Below are 13,343 nucleotides of genomic sequence, written 5' to 3'. Positions count from 1 at the left end.
AGATTATTGAACTACTAAAACTTAGTTTGGTCTTTTATCCTCTGACTAGTTTTGTGCTTGTTGTTTGATGATGGAGTTAAGGCCTTTAGAGTAGTTGCAATCAGCTAAATAACAAGGAGTATTCCATTGTTTAATACTTGATTTGAGTATTTCATTGTTTAATGCTTGATTTGAGTAGTTGGTTTAAAGGTACCTGAGTATTGTTGATGTTTTAATTGGATCTTTTGTTATGATTAGATGTATATATGCATCACAAATGCATTTTGGTTATTTCTCATTTAGAGATCGTATTTCAATTCATCTTGTGTATAAGGTACAACACGAGAGTCCTTTGCTCCCATCACGTTTAACGCAGATGTTAAATAGACATTAACTTGAACTCAGCTCATTTCTTGTTTTGTGGTATTAAAACTTGACTGCAATTGACTATTTCTCTGTTTAGACTTGGTGCTTGTATTCCTTGATTTGACAATTTATTTGGATATAATAATATGATAACTGAACTTTCTAACTTATCACTCACCTCAAGAAACATTAAAGTATCTACAGTGTGACATACAATGCACCAATACAAGAGATTATAATGTTGCACCAAGCACTTTAAAAATTAGGAAAACATGTCTCTATAAGCTATATATATAGGAGCATCAACACGACAGCACCTTGATGAACTAAAAGTTTTATTTCACAACATCAAAAATCATATCTAAATGAAAATATTTGTCCTTTTTTAATTTTTTTTGGATTGAATTAAAACTAAACATATAAGGGGAATATTTTGCATTTGTGCTTGAATACTAAAAATTTATGTATGAATTTTTGCTGACAATGGAGGTTTGATATCTAATGAACCCATAGTTCCATATGAAATTTATTGTAGGTAAAGGTTAGATTTCTCATCATTTGTATTCCCTTCTTTCTTCATAATATGCATTTGCATGCATGTCAATTCTGTAAGTTGTCCATAGATTTTTTGTATAATAAATCAACTAAGGGTCCGACAAAAAACTCATGCCCTTGAACAATCATAGAGCAATTTTCCTACAAAATTAAGAAAAGGTTATAATGCTTAGAACTACTAGTACTTACTAGAAGATACTTGAATTTCTGAATAAGTAATCTCTAGCTTGTAATGATTATAGATACCTAATGCCAATATCTTAAGATTTATGACCCACTAACCTGTTGAATTTTTTTCCTATGTCTGTTAATAACTTAATATACTTTTTACTGTTAGCAATTTCAAATGTTGTTTGGCAAAGGAGTAAATCTTTCTTAGATGTTTGGGAAGGGAGTAAATGTAGATAATGTTGTTACAATGGTCGTACAAGAATGTCATACCAAAGCTATGATGTAATAAAAGGTGTTGCCATCCTTGGAATGGTCTCTAACTCAAATGAGGTAAAGAAAAAAATAATATGATACGTATTTTTGCTTGTTTTTGAGTGACTATTATGCTGAATCTATTAATGTAATATCCCTTTCAAATTCAAGCTTAGGCTAGCATTCAAGAAGCAGTTTACCTACGACCTAATCTATTTATGTTATACCCCTTTCACATTCAGGCTTTGGCTAGCAATCCGGAAGAAACTTACCTTACATTCACAAATTCTGCACTAGTGCTCCTCAGCAGGTACTTCTTTACAATGTATTTTGTCATCTCATTTTGATAATGTTTTAATTAATTCTCCTATATTAAGTCTGTTACATAACAAGATAGAGATAAAGATTAGAGATCGTGTTGTGGTACACAAGTTCATACAGCGAGGGTCGCATTTATGAGCTGTAGTATATATCAGGTAACATTCTTGCCTTGCTCTTCTATAAAGACTTGTACCAATTTCTAGTTTGAGCTCCATGAAACTATACATGAAGTTACTAATGGGATGAAGGATCGGGGGATGCCTGGAAATTTATTGGAAATTCCACTTTTCGATACTCCCAAGTGTGATAGTGTTGACGAAATAGGAACGGCTTTTGATCTTGGTATTATAGCATCAAAATGCTACCAGGTTAGCCGTATTCAGAGTACATTTAATTGCGTTCAGCTGTACAAATAATTTAATATATATAGGTAATATAGGCAGTGTTTTGGATTTTATTCTGAACTTGATAATTTTCTGATATGACCTGTGAGTAATACTAAACTCTGAAAAATCCTATAAAGTAAGGAAACAAATTTGTACAAGAATACAACTAAGCTGAATAGAAAATCAGTCATAGTTGAACATAAGGTCTGCATGAAAAAATAGGGAGCATTATAATATTCTAATTCTTGCTAGCATTATCATTGTGGATACTCATATGCACTCTTGTGCTCCATTTTTGTATGATTTGTGTTTCCTTCAAAATTTGAAGGGCCAACTATGTCCTCTTTGATTTATTTTTTTTATTGTTTGAACTTGGGAATCCAATACCTCTAATTCTTACTATTAACTTTGTTTTATCAACTATCGTTTACTTATCATCTATTGTCGAAGACTTGCTAATTATGTACTACCTCCGTTTTTTTTTATGTGCAACTTTGGGGCATATTACGGTTCACGAGGCAAAACTTGATAATGGTGATTAATGTATTATAGGGGTATGTAATTAAGGTGGAGAGAGAATGTTATGAAAATTAATCAACCACCCCCTACCACCACCAAGACCAGCCAACACCACCGCCGCCTTCACCAACACCACCGCCGCATTCACCAACACCACCGTCTGCTTCACCACCACCACCACTACCACCCCCACGAAACCACCACCACAACCAACCCCACGAAACCAACCCCAGCCTCACGAAAACCCACCAAAACCCACCGACGGAACCACCACCTCCACGAACACACACCAAGACCCAAAATAACGACCACCCACCAAAACCCACCGATGGAACCACCAAAACCCACCCACCAAAACCCAGATCCACGACCACCCACCGCCTTCACCGTACCAACACCAGAACCCAGATCAACGAAACCACGAAAAATACAGGGGAAGATGAAAATACGGGGGAAGATCCACGACCAACCACCGCCTTCATCGTACCAACACCACTACTAGTAACACCACTACCAACCCCACGGCCACCACCCTCATGAAAACCCACGAAATCGCCGGTTGAAGTTGAAGATAGAGAAAGAAGATCAACGGGGGAAGATGAGAATGACAGAGGAGAGAGAAAATACGGGGGAAGATGAAGATGAAGATGAATGAAGATGGTTTTGAAGAGGAGAGAGAAAATATGGGGGAAGATGAAGATGAAGATGAATGAGGATGGTTTTGGGTTTCTTGAATTGAAGATGAAGAGTTGATGAATTAGATTGGGTTGGTTGGGGTGAAAATTGGGTAAGAATTAGTGAGTAATAAAATCCGATTATAGTTAATAAATTGTGTTTTAATTTTTTAAATGAGGGTAAAATTGACATTTGACTAGTTTTTTTTTACTAAAAATAGAAAGAAAAAAGAAAGTTGCACATAATAGTGAGCGGACTAAAATGGCAAAAGTTGCACATAAAAAAAACAGAGGTAGTAGTTGTTTGTGTAGCTATCCCAATCATTATACATTTCATACACTTGAAAAGTTCCTTTTTAAAGGACGTTCTAAATAGCTCATCAGTCATCACTCAGATTATAAGTTCCTATTTTTAATGCATTCTTGAAGTTTTAGTAATGCACAAATTATTTATGGTTATTATCAGTACTTATAAGTCCATTTTTTTTCCATAATTCCTTAATTAATCATGTTTAAGGAAACCTATAGTATGATCTTGGTTATAATGATTAAATGACATCTATCTTTATACCAAAGAGTATTTTGTTAAAAACATTGTAGGATCTAGATATGAATCATATATAAAATCTTGATATTATGCACTACATATTAATGCTACAGGTAACACAAACAACTATATTTTAAACAACTATATTTTCTAATACTTATTAAATATGGTAATTTATCAATTCTCTTATAATTTCATTAGTGCAAAATTCAATCTCCTAGTTATGACAGATCACCTAATTCATTTATGAAAATTATTATGGTAATTCCTAACTTATATTGATATATAGTGTCTATCTTATGTATGTATATATGTTATACCTATTTGACAATCTCTAGTGGTTCATGACATTTATTTTAATATGCTTCAGAGACCAAGTATGGAATTATCCAACAATTGCAAGTCAAGAAACGTCTACGTGGAGTAGTGACATGTAGAGCTTCAATCTTATCTTCCTAGGGCCTCCTTTTAAAGTCATCGTGAGAGTTGTGTTAATATGTCAAGAGATTTCAATATCTTATAGAAGATAAAAGATTCCTGCTTGTGTTTTTGTCATACTATTAGCTCTAAACTATTGTAAGAATTATGTTTTGACGCAATAAACATGTAGTTCTAAGTGATGTTAACTTGTAATTTATTTTTCTAAGTACGACATTTTTTTATGTACTCTTAATTTATACACACACACACATACACACACACACACACAATGTCAATGCTAATTAAATATGGGACATATAGCCGTTGTATTAGTTTCATCCGTTGCATTAGGTGTTAATTATCATAATTATTAGTCAGTAATACACACACACACACAATGTCAATGCTAATTAAATATGGGACATATAGCCGTTGTATTAGTTTCATCCGTTGCATTAGGTGTCAATTATCATAATTATTAGTCAGTAATCTATTGCCACAAATAATTTATGACGTTGTATCAGGTATTGAGCTACTGCATTAGGTGTCATATACCGTTGCATTAGACCTACTGCAACGCCATCAGATGCCATGGTACATAGCCGTTGCATTAGGCCTAATGCCACGGATTTTGACGCCTAATGCTACGGATTTGGGGGTTGTAATAGGTCAAAAATGTAGTAGTGTTATCATATGATGAAACGTTGAAAAGCTTCATGGTGGAACAAATTTACTAATTATTCCACAAACTATTTAATTGTGGTTTAGAATTAAATAATGTGTCCATTCGATTTGACGACATTAAAAATAGGGTATCAAGACAAGTCTTGGATAAAAAAACACCTATTAAGTGAACATTAAATGTCATACAAAAATTTATCCCTAATCGAGGTCATTTGAAAGTTAGATGGCTAATGACCAGGTGAGATTAGTGCGTAGTACGATTTATAGCACCATTGCTTGTGCTACAAGGACAAGAATATCATAAATCATTTGCACATGTATTAGTTTGGAACTATACCGGATCGACCTATGAGAATACTTTAAGTGATTTAACAATCATCATAAGTATATTACTCATCATGGCTATCGGAACCACTTTCCTCAACCATGAGTATTGTTAGTTCTCTTGTTTAAGTACTGGTCCGCTTTGATGTTGTCAAACGTCTGCCGTACAAGGGGATTATATAGGCAACACTCGGGCGGCTAGCGCCTCTTAGTAGAGGAAGCTAACAATACAAGACTGAGAATGTCCCCTTATTAACAAGTAGCGAACATGTCTTTGTTGTAAACAAGGCCTTTCAAAGAGCGAGACTGTGAAAATGCATGGTTGTGCTCAAATAAATTTTAGAAATCATCTAATTATTGACAGTCGAACTCGGAAATCGAGAAACACTTCTGGACGTAATAAGGATGACGAAAAATCTTACTGTATAGTTCATGAAGAGACATTAAGTAACATAGGAAACAGGCTCTACACAAACAACACACTTGTCTAGAAGAACAAGCGAGAGATTGAAAGGAATGGTGTCCTTCGAACAAGTGTGTTATTCTGATAGAGGGTTCGGAATTAATTAGGAAAGCTAATTATTCAGTGAGGTCAACGGACCGAAATGCCTAGCAGGAGGCCGCTTCCAATCAGTAATATTAATGTATAATTAATATTACAGCTTAATATTAACTGAACCCTTTAGGTCACACCAAATCGTGTAACTGAACCAAAGCGAGAATTCATCCGAAGGATAAATAAGTCGATAAAGATTTAACGAACTAAGACGTCGGATTCTAAGCTTAAAGCTTCGAAGCCGAGCGTCGAAAGTTGAGTCGAATTCAGGAATCGACGAGACAGAAAAATCAATCAAACAACAAGTCAACGTGCACGAAAATCTTATTCTCGCAATGGCCTAGCCATAGGAGGGCTAGGTAGGCTAGCATGGCCGCAAGCCAAGCTTAATGCGCGCACGCACAAGCTAGGATTGCTGGTGGAGTGCGTGGCACTAACACTAGGCCACCAGCAGGCATGCAAGGCGAAGCATGCTAGGCAACCTAATGTTGTCGCAAGCTCGCATCCGCATGGCCTGCTAGCAGCACATAACAGCCCGCTAGATAGCGAGGCTTGCTGGTGCTTGCGGGCAATGTCGTTGGGCTTGCGGCAAGCCAGCCAAAAGCGCATAGCAGCCTAGCCGAAGCCACAAAGTCCTTGACCGGCCATTCCTTGTTGCCCAAGGATATTGACCGGTCTTGCCTTATTGTGATTGGTAGGTTTGGTGGCTTGGGGAACAAGTAGGCTATAAGGGTTGTCCTTGTGGTCCTCACCTAACCCTTGCTCACCTTATACCACTTGTTGTTTGATTATTGCCTTGTCATTTTAATTTTATTTAGATCTAAATTAAATCTTACTTTTAGCATTTTACCAACTATCCCACATTGAAAGATGATGGGAATTCTTGGGGACATTTCCCTATAAATACCCATTATTAGGTATTGGGAATTTCACTTGAGTAGGTGAACTCTAAGGGATTTCTAAAAGCGAGAAAACCTTAGTTCGTAAACTCTAAGTTATTTTTGGTCTAGCCCCGTCTAAGCTACGGGGTAGGGACCGGTTACGATTCGGTAGCGAGGGTGTGAACCGTCGGAGGTTCTCGTACTTGTGTAACTTTAAGCTTTTAAGTCCGAGCTCATCGGTTGAGCAAAGCAAGCTTCTAGGGTGAGTATTCTTTCTCTCTCTTCTCTCTTTTCTCTTATGTTTGTGTTTATTTGCATGCTTTTATTTATGTTGTAATTATTATGCATGCGGTCCAGTTATCGGGTTTTGTTACCGTGCGGTGTTAGACACCGCAAAACTCAATAAAGACAACCTTCTAGAGAATTCTAGAATCTTTTAATAGATCCTAATAGGTTTAGTAATTGGACCTTCCATATGATCTAAGACTTGGTTCGGGCTCGCTTTAGTATTTTGGCCATAACTTCTTCGTTATTATTCGGATTTGGGCTTATAATGTATCGTTGGAAAGCTCTTTTCAAGCTTCATCCAACTAAGCAATAATTAGACTGAGATGATCTACCAAATAATAATTGTTTGGACGTTTTTATAAATTGGACATGAAATGAACGATTTTAAGGATACGAAATGAATGATTTTGGTTTAAAACATTTAAGGAAAAGTTAGAAATGGTTAAGGCTTGAATAAAATTTCATGAGACTCTTCAACTCTTCACCTAACTTGATAATCAAATACGTGAAAGGTACTCATCACTGGGTTTGATTTTTGGGGATACACAATCAGGTGTCTACAGGTTCAAACGATGATTGGTTCACCCCATGCTAATGTTCCTCTTCAAGAAGGCAAGTGGGAGTATATGAATCTTGAAAGAGTTTGAGATCCTTGAAGGAGTTCAAGAAAAGTTAGTTAGAGAATCTCGAAGAAGTTCGAGAAATACTAAATTAAAAGCAACAATATGAGCATGATTCACCTCATGTCACAAATGACAACACGTGGTCTTATTAAAATGTATTGGGAATAATAACCATGTGTCGAAGGTAGCACCTTCCAAGTGCACACCCTCCATAGTCGTTTCTCATTGAAAATTAAACAAAGTTAATCAGTTTCAATTGTTGCATAAAGACCCACAATGATGACTAGAATATCTAAAACTTAGCCAAAGAAATTTGATTTCATATTGACTAAGAGTTCTAAAATATTGATTTTGAAACATAATGATTATACAAGTAACAAAAATGATTGGACAAGTTATAAATCCAAGTGGTTTAAAAACCATGGAAATCTGAAATAGATTCTAAGTCTATAAGCAAGTGTATGATACTTGATTAATTTTCCTAATTGGGTAAGAACCATTATAGGCAAAAACAGACAAGAAAGAAAAATGTTTTCTAAGCAAAGAAAAGACTTTTTGTTAGAGGATTTAACTAATTCATAGTATGACTATGACAAAACCTTTACATTAGGTCATATTGCCAAGATCTATTAAAAATACTTTAGTAATTTCTACCTCATGAGATTTGGTAGATAGATTTCAAAATGTTTTCTTAAAATGGTTCATGAAAGAAGATTTGCATATGATACAATCATAATGGTTTTGAAAATTCAGTAATCCAAGGGATGCGTAAAAGATCCATTAATGGATTGAAGTAAGCATCATAAAGTTAGTGTTCTTAATTTTGTGAGTTAATCAAATTGTTTGATGTTCTCATAAAATAAAGGAAAGGTCTTGTGTATACAGGATGTTTAGTGGGAGTTATACTGTCTTCTTGGTCTAGTATGTAGATGACATATTTCTTACAAAGAGCGATTGTTCCATGCTTGAAGGGTCAAGCGATGGATAATGCAATTTGTATGAAAAACCTTGAAGAGGAAGATGAGTACATTTGGAATTTAAGATCTATAGAGATAGGTCTCAAAGGATCTTTAAGATTTATTCAGAAACTTATATTGATATAATTCCTATGATCAGGTTCAACACTATATTGAAAGGAGTTTCAATCCCATGTAATATGGCACATAGCTTAACAAGATTTAATGCTTTGAAAAAGGCTGATAAAATTAAGATTTGAGTGATGCTCTTAGTTTCTTTTAGAAAAGGATACATCATGCATGTCATGGACTATACTCTTCTATTTGATTTACATGTTTTGAGAATATGTGGTGATAAATATCAATCGAAATCCAATGTAACATTGGAATACAATTTAGAAATTCCTAATATCCTTGCGAAAAGATGAAGACAGATTCTTAGTGTATGGAGATATAAAATTTAGAAGTAACAAAATTTATGTTTATGAAAATGTCTCATGAATTCTATCAACTAAACTATTTCAATAGCCTAAAGACACAAAAGGTTCATGGGTTAGAAGCAACGGAAGAACAAAGAGGAAGCTTAGAAGCTATGTCAGAACCCATATTATTTTATTTTGAAATAACATGATAGTGGATGGTTTTGATTGTGTTCTAGGGAGTAACAATTGCAAAATCATCAGTCATGTTTCCCTATGTTATTGAAACAAAGTTTCAATCTTATTTAAGCACGGTTTTGTATTAAATAAAATTTCAAAAATAATTATGAATTGTTTGGATCATCAAATACGTGATTTGGTGAATGTAACCCCACAGGTGAACTAAATTCATAAATTATTTAAGTTCCTAGTTCGAAATCATTAAATTGGACATAAATGATTTCAATAAATGGACTGGCATGTAAGGTTGATTGGATAGCGCAATTTCATGGGCTATAGGGGCATAGAGATACTCGGTCAATTACATGGATATGCATGAATGATGCATGATCTAACTATTGACCTACTTTGAAGTTTAAGTAAAGAGCTTCCGGATATATTAGTGTATTAATTTGACATAAGTGGAACATTGATTTCATTCAATGATTGATTTAACTGTGGTACATCAAAACGTCGTGCCGTAAAAGGGGAATATAAAGGGTGTTTCTAGGTTAATTCAAAAGTTGAGTGGGAGCTTTGGTTGCCAAAATATTGGATTGAGTTTACCTATTTATTTAGGAAATGTGTCATGGTCTCTTAAAGAGGGAGAATTGAGAAAATGCATGGTCGTGCTCAAATGGATTAAATAGTAATCATTTGTTTTGCAATTCTTAATCAAATTTCAAGAAATGATTTGTAGATTAATATGATCTCGACATGAGATGCAATCATTATATCAAATTGACACATATTGACTTAAGGAATTTGAACATTGCGCACTTGTCTCAAACAAGTGGGAGATTCAAGAATTCATGTCTTCGTCATGTGCAATTACTAGATATATAAATGGATAAAATTATGGAGATAATTAAGTTCGTTCTTTTGGGTCGTCAATATATCATAGCTAGAGTTACTAACGATCTTTGGGCTAGTAAAATAGTCTAAAGCCCAATTGAACGGATCCTATAAGGTCACATAAAGGGGCTAGATTGAGCATAAGAGGAAGAGGCCCATGATGGGCCTTCTCCCTCTAGGTGGCCGGCTATGTGGGTAGTATTGTAGGGTTTGGGCTTTGCTTCCTAGTCTAATTATAATATGATTATAAATGAACTAGGTGCCTAGGGTTGAAAATAACATTTAGTGATCTTTTGATCAAACCCTAATTATCAAACAATAACCCCTCTTATACTCCCTCTTACTCTCGTCCGTTCCTCTTGGTGTGCGCCGGTAGTGTGTGCACGGTGGTGGTGGTTCATGGTGGTGGCCAGATGTCCGCAAATGTGGTGTTCTTGGTGTTTCCCCTTCATCCGACCAATATAGTATTGGTGGATGGCTTATTCGAATCCCGTGGACTAAGTAGAGGAGCAACGCTTGGGGCTCTATTCTCTCCCTAATTGATAGTCAATCGCATCATTGAAATCACGCGTCAAAGGTATGAATTATGTGATTCTTTATGTGTTATGCTTGTAGATCAAGTTTAGGTGCCAATGAATATGATTCGTTAAATTCCGCAATATAGTACCTAAATCCCTACACGTAAAACTCCCTTTTTTGGTTTGGTCTCGTCTAAGCTACAAGATAGGAACCTTGTCCAGGCGCGTGGGTGTGAGTTATGACGATTCGTGCTTGCGCGTCTTGGGCTTTCCAAGGTCGTGCTCGTGTTCGGGTGAAGCACACTTCGATGGTAAGATGGTCTTTTTCCTTCTCTCTCTCTCTCTCTCTCTTGTATTTATTGTTTTATTAATTGCATGTTTATTAGTTAGTTGTATTAATTATGCATGTGGTCCGGGGCGGTTTTGGTTACGCACGGTGCTTAGGCACTGTAAAACCAAACAGCGATATCACGAGCCTCTTGCATTAAATTTTTACTACTAAAAATCTATTAAGGTGATTTAAAATAAATTTTAATACCTGGATTACCAACCTAATTTAACTAGGTTAGGATCTCGGTTTTATTAGATAATATCGATTTATTGCTATATTATGATTACGAACCCAGATTTCGACTCAAAAATAGTGTTTTTGGGTGGAATCAATGTTCTAAATCAACCTTTACCCACAAAGTGTTTAAAAATCAGCTTCTATAGGCCAAAATCTGCCTAGAAATGTGTTTTTTCGAGGGTTTTTCGTTTACAACAAAATTATTTAATTCTTTAAACCTTGATTTATTATGACATGTAATTATTAGATTATGTGATTGATTACGGCATTAATCTACTGCAATTATATTCCTTATTAAGCAATTTTTTATATCATTTGGTTGCTTAATTTGAATGCTCTAATATTCACATAAACTTGGGAATTGTTCATTTTAACAATAAGATTGCTTGAAATGTATTAGTTTATGTTGAATGTGATTGATGAACCCTTAAAATAGTCAAAGATTGAATCTTTAATGATTTATTAAATAAATCTTGACTTGCTAAAATCCAAAAGTGAACTTACTTTGAGTTTTAATGATTTTGGAAATTAATTAAAATCATGAATGTTCACATTTATGCTTGAAAATTATTCTTCTTTGGATGGTTAAAATATTCAAACATGTATGAATGTTGGTTAAATAAATTATTTTTCATTAGATGGTTAATTAATTTATTCAATTAGTTTTGTATAATTCACAATTAATTTTTAATCTTTGGATGAATTAATTATGTAGCATACTCTTAACTTTGATTGCATCAAAAAAACGTAAATTATTAGAGAATGGTTATTGGAAATAATTTTTGGCTATTGCACTAAATTTTGATTAAATTAAGTTGGACTTAAAATTAATTAAAAATTGCTCAAATTTTAATTCTAAATTTAACTTGTGAATTAATTAAAGTCACTCAAAATTAATTAGGATTAAAATCCCAAACCTTACACATAATCGAGGCTTGAAACCTCAAGCATCAGACTCGGCCAGCAGGGGTTGCTCGCGCAGCTTGCATCGACACTGCTGATCGAGTTGATGCGCGTGTGTGCGGGGTCTGTGCGAGCAGGCAGTGCGAGGCTGCTAGTGTGCGAGTGCGAGGCAGCGCCCAGTGCTTGTAGCACATGCACGATTGCTTGCAGCAGCGCGTGCGGGTGCTGGGATGCTAAGCAGCACCTAGCTCACAAGCAAACACTACAAGGCTGCTAAGCAGCACTGAGTAGTGCGATGTGGCAACCCAGCACTAGCGCAAGCTAGTGTGAATAGCTCAAGGCCATTCAAGCACCACCACTTTGCGGTTTGGCTTAAAACGAGGCTTAGACTCGGTTTTTTCACGTACTTGCTTAAATTTTACAAAAATCGACTCGATGTGCTTAATTAAATTTAATCGGATTAATATAATTAAGATGGATGCGGGTTTTTGATATGAAATAATCAAGAAAAACCAATTTTAAATCCAAACTTCAATGTTCAAGATGTAATTTGAGAAAGAAAAAATAATTAAGATAAATTCTTATCACATCAACCATCAAGTTTGATGCAATAACGGTTAAATCAAAGCCTACCATGAAGTAGGGCAAAGATTAGAGAAAACATCACATAGATTTCAATAATAACAAAGATTATGGGTAGAGAGAGAAAATCTCATGAGATTTAAAATTAAGCAAAAGTTATTTAAAAAAAGAAAGATTAACCCTATTTAAAGGCTTTACAAATAAACCCTAAAGTTCTTAAATTACACCCCTTGGATTACAAGTGAAAGACCAATATTATAGCAAGCTAAGAAAAACAAAAGATAGAACAAAGCACCTACGAAATAGGGGTCTTATTAGAGCAGTCGCTCTAAAGAGTTAGAGCAGTTGCTCCTCTCGAACAAAGTGGTCTCTCCATAGAGGGGAGCGTTCTCTGCAAAGCTTTTGCCAAAAATCCCAATTTCTGATGGAGCGGTCGCTCCAGTGATTCTGCCTGGATAGCCCGATTTCAAATGCTCATACCTTCTTCATTTCTTGGTCAAATTGGGCATGTGACCTGTCATTGGAAAACTCTTGGACTTTACTTTCATCTCCAATTTGAATCACCTAAAAATTCCTTGTTACGAAGAAGAAATGGCTGAATGAAGTAGTTGCGTGATACATTAATAAGTTTCTTTCTTGGCTAACACATGGAATCCTTGGAGCTTTATTCTAAGCAAACAAAAGTTACTCGAGTTTGATGATGGTTAACCCCGAGAGGTGACCACCAAGGATTTTAGCATGTCTAAGTATCACAACACATGGCACTTCTTCAACATC

Source organism: Chenopodium quinoa, unplaced genomic scaffold (genome assembly GCF_001683475.1).
Source record: "Chenopodium quinoa cultivar QQ74 unplaced genomic scaffold, ASM168347v1, whole genome shotgun sequence".
NCBI lineage: Eukaryota > Viridiplantae > Streptophyta > Magnoliopsida > Caryophyllales > Amaranthaceae > Chenopodium > Chenopodium quinoa.
The sequence above is the reverse complement of the archived record's forward strand: the minus strand, read 5'-3'. Positions refer to the sequence as shown.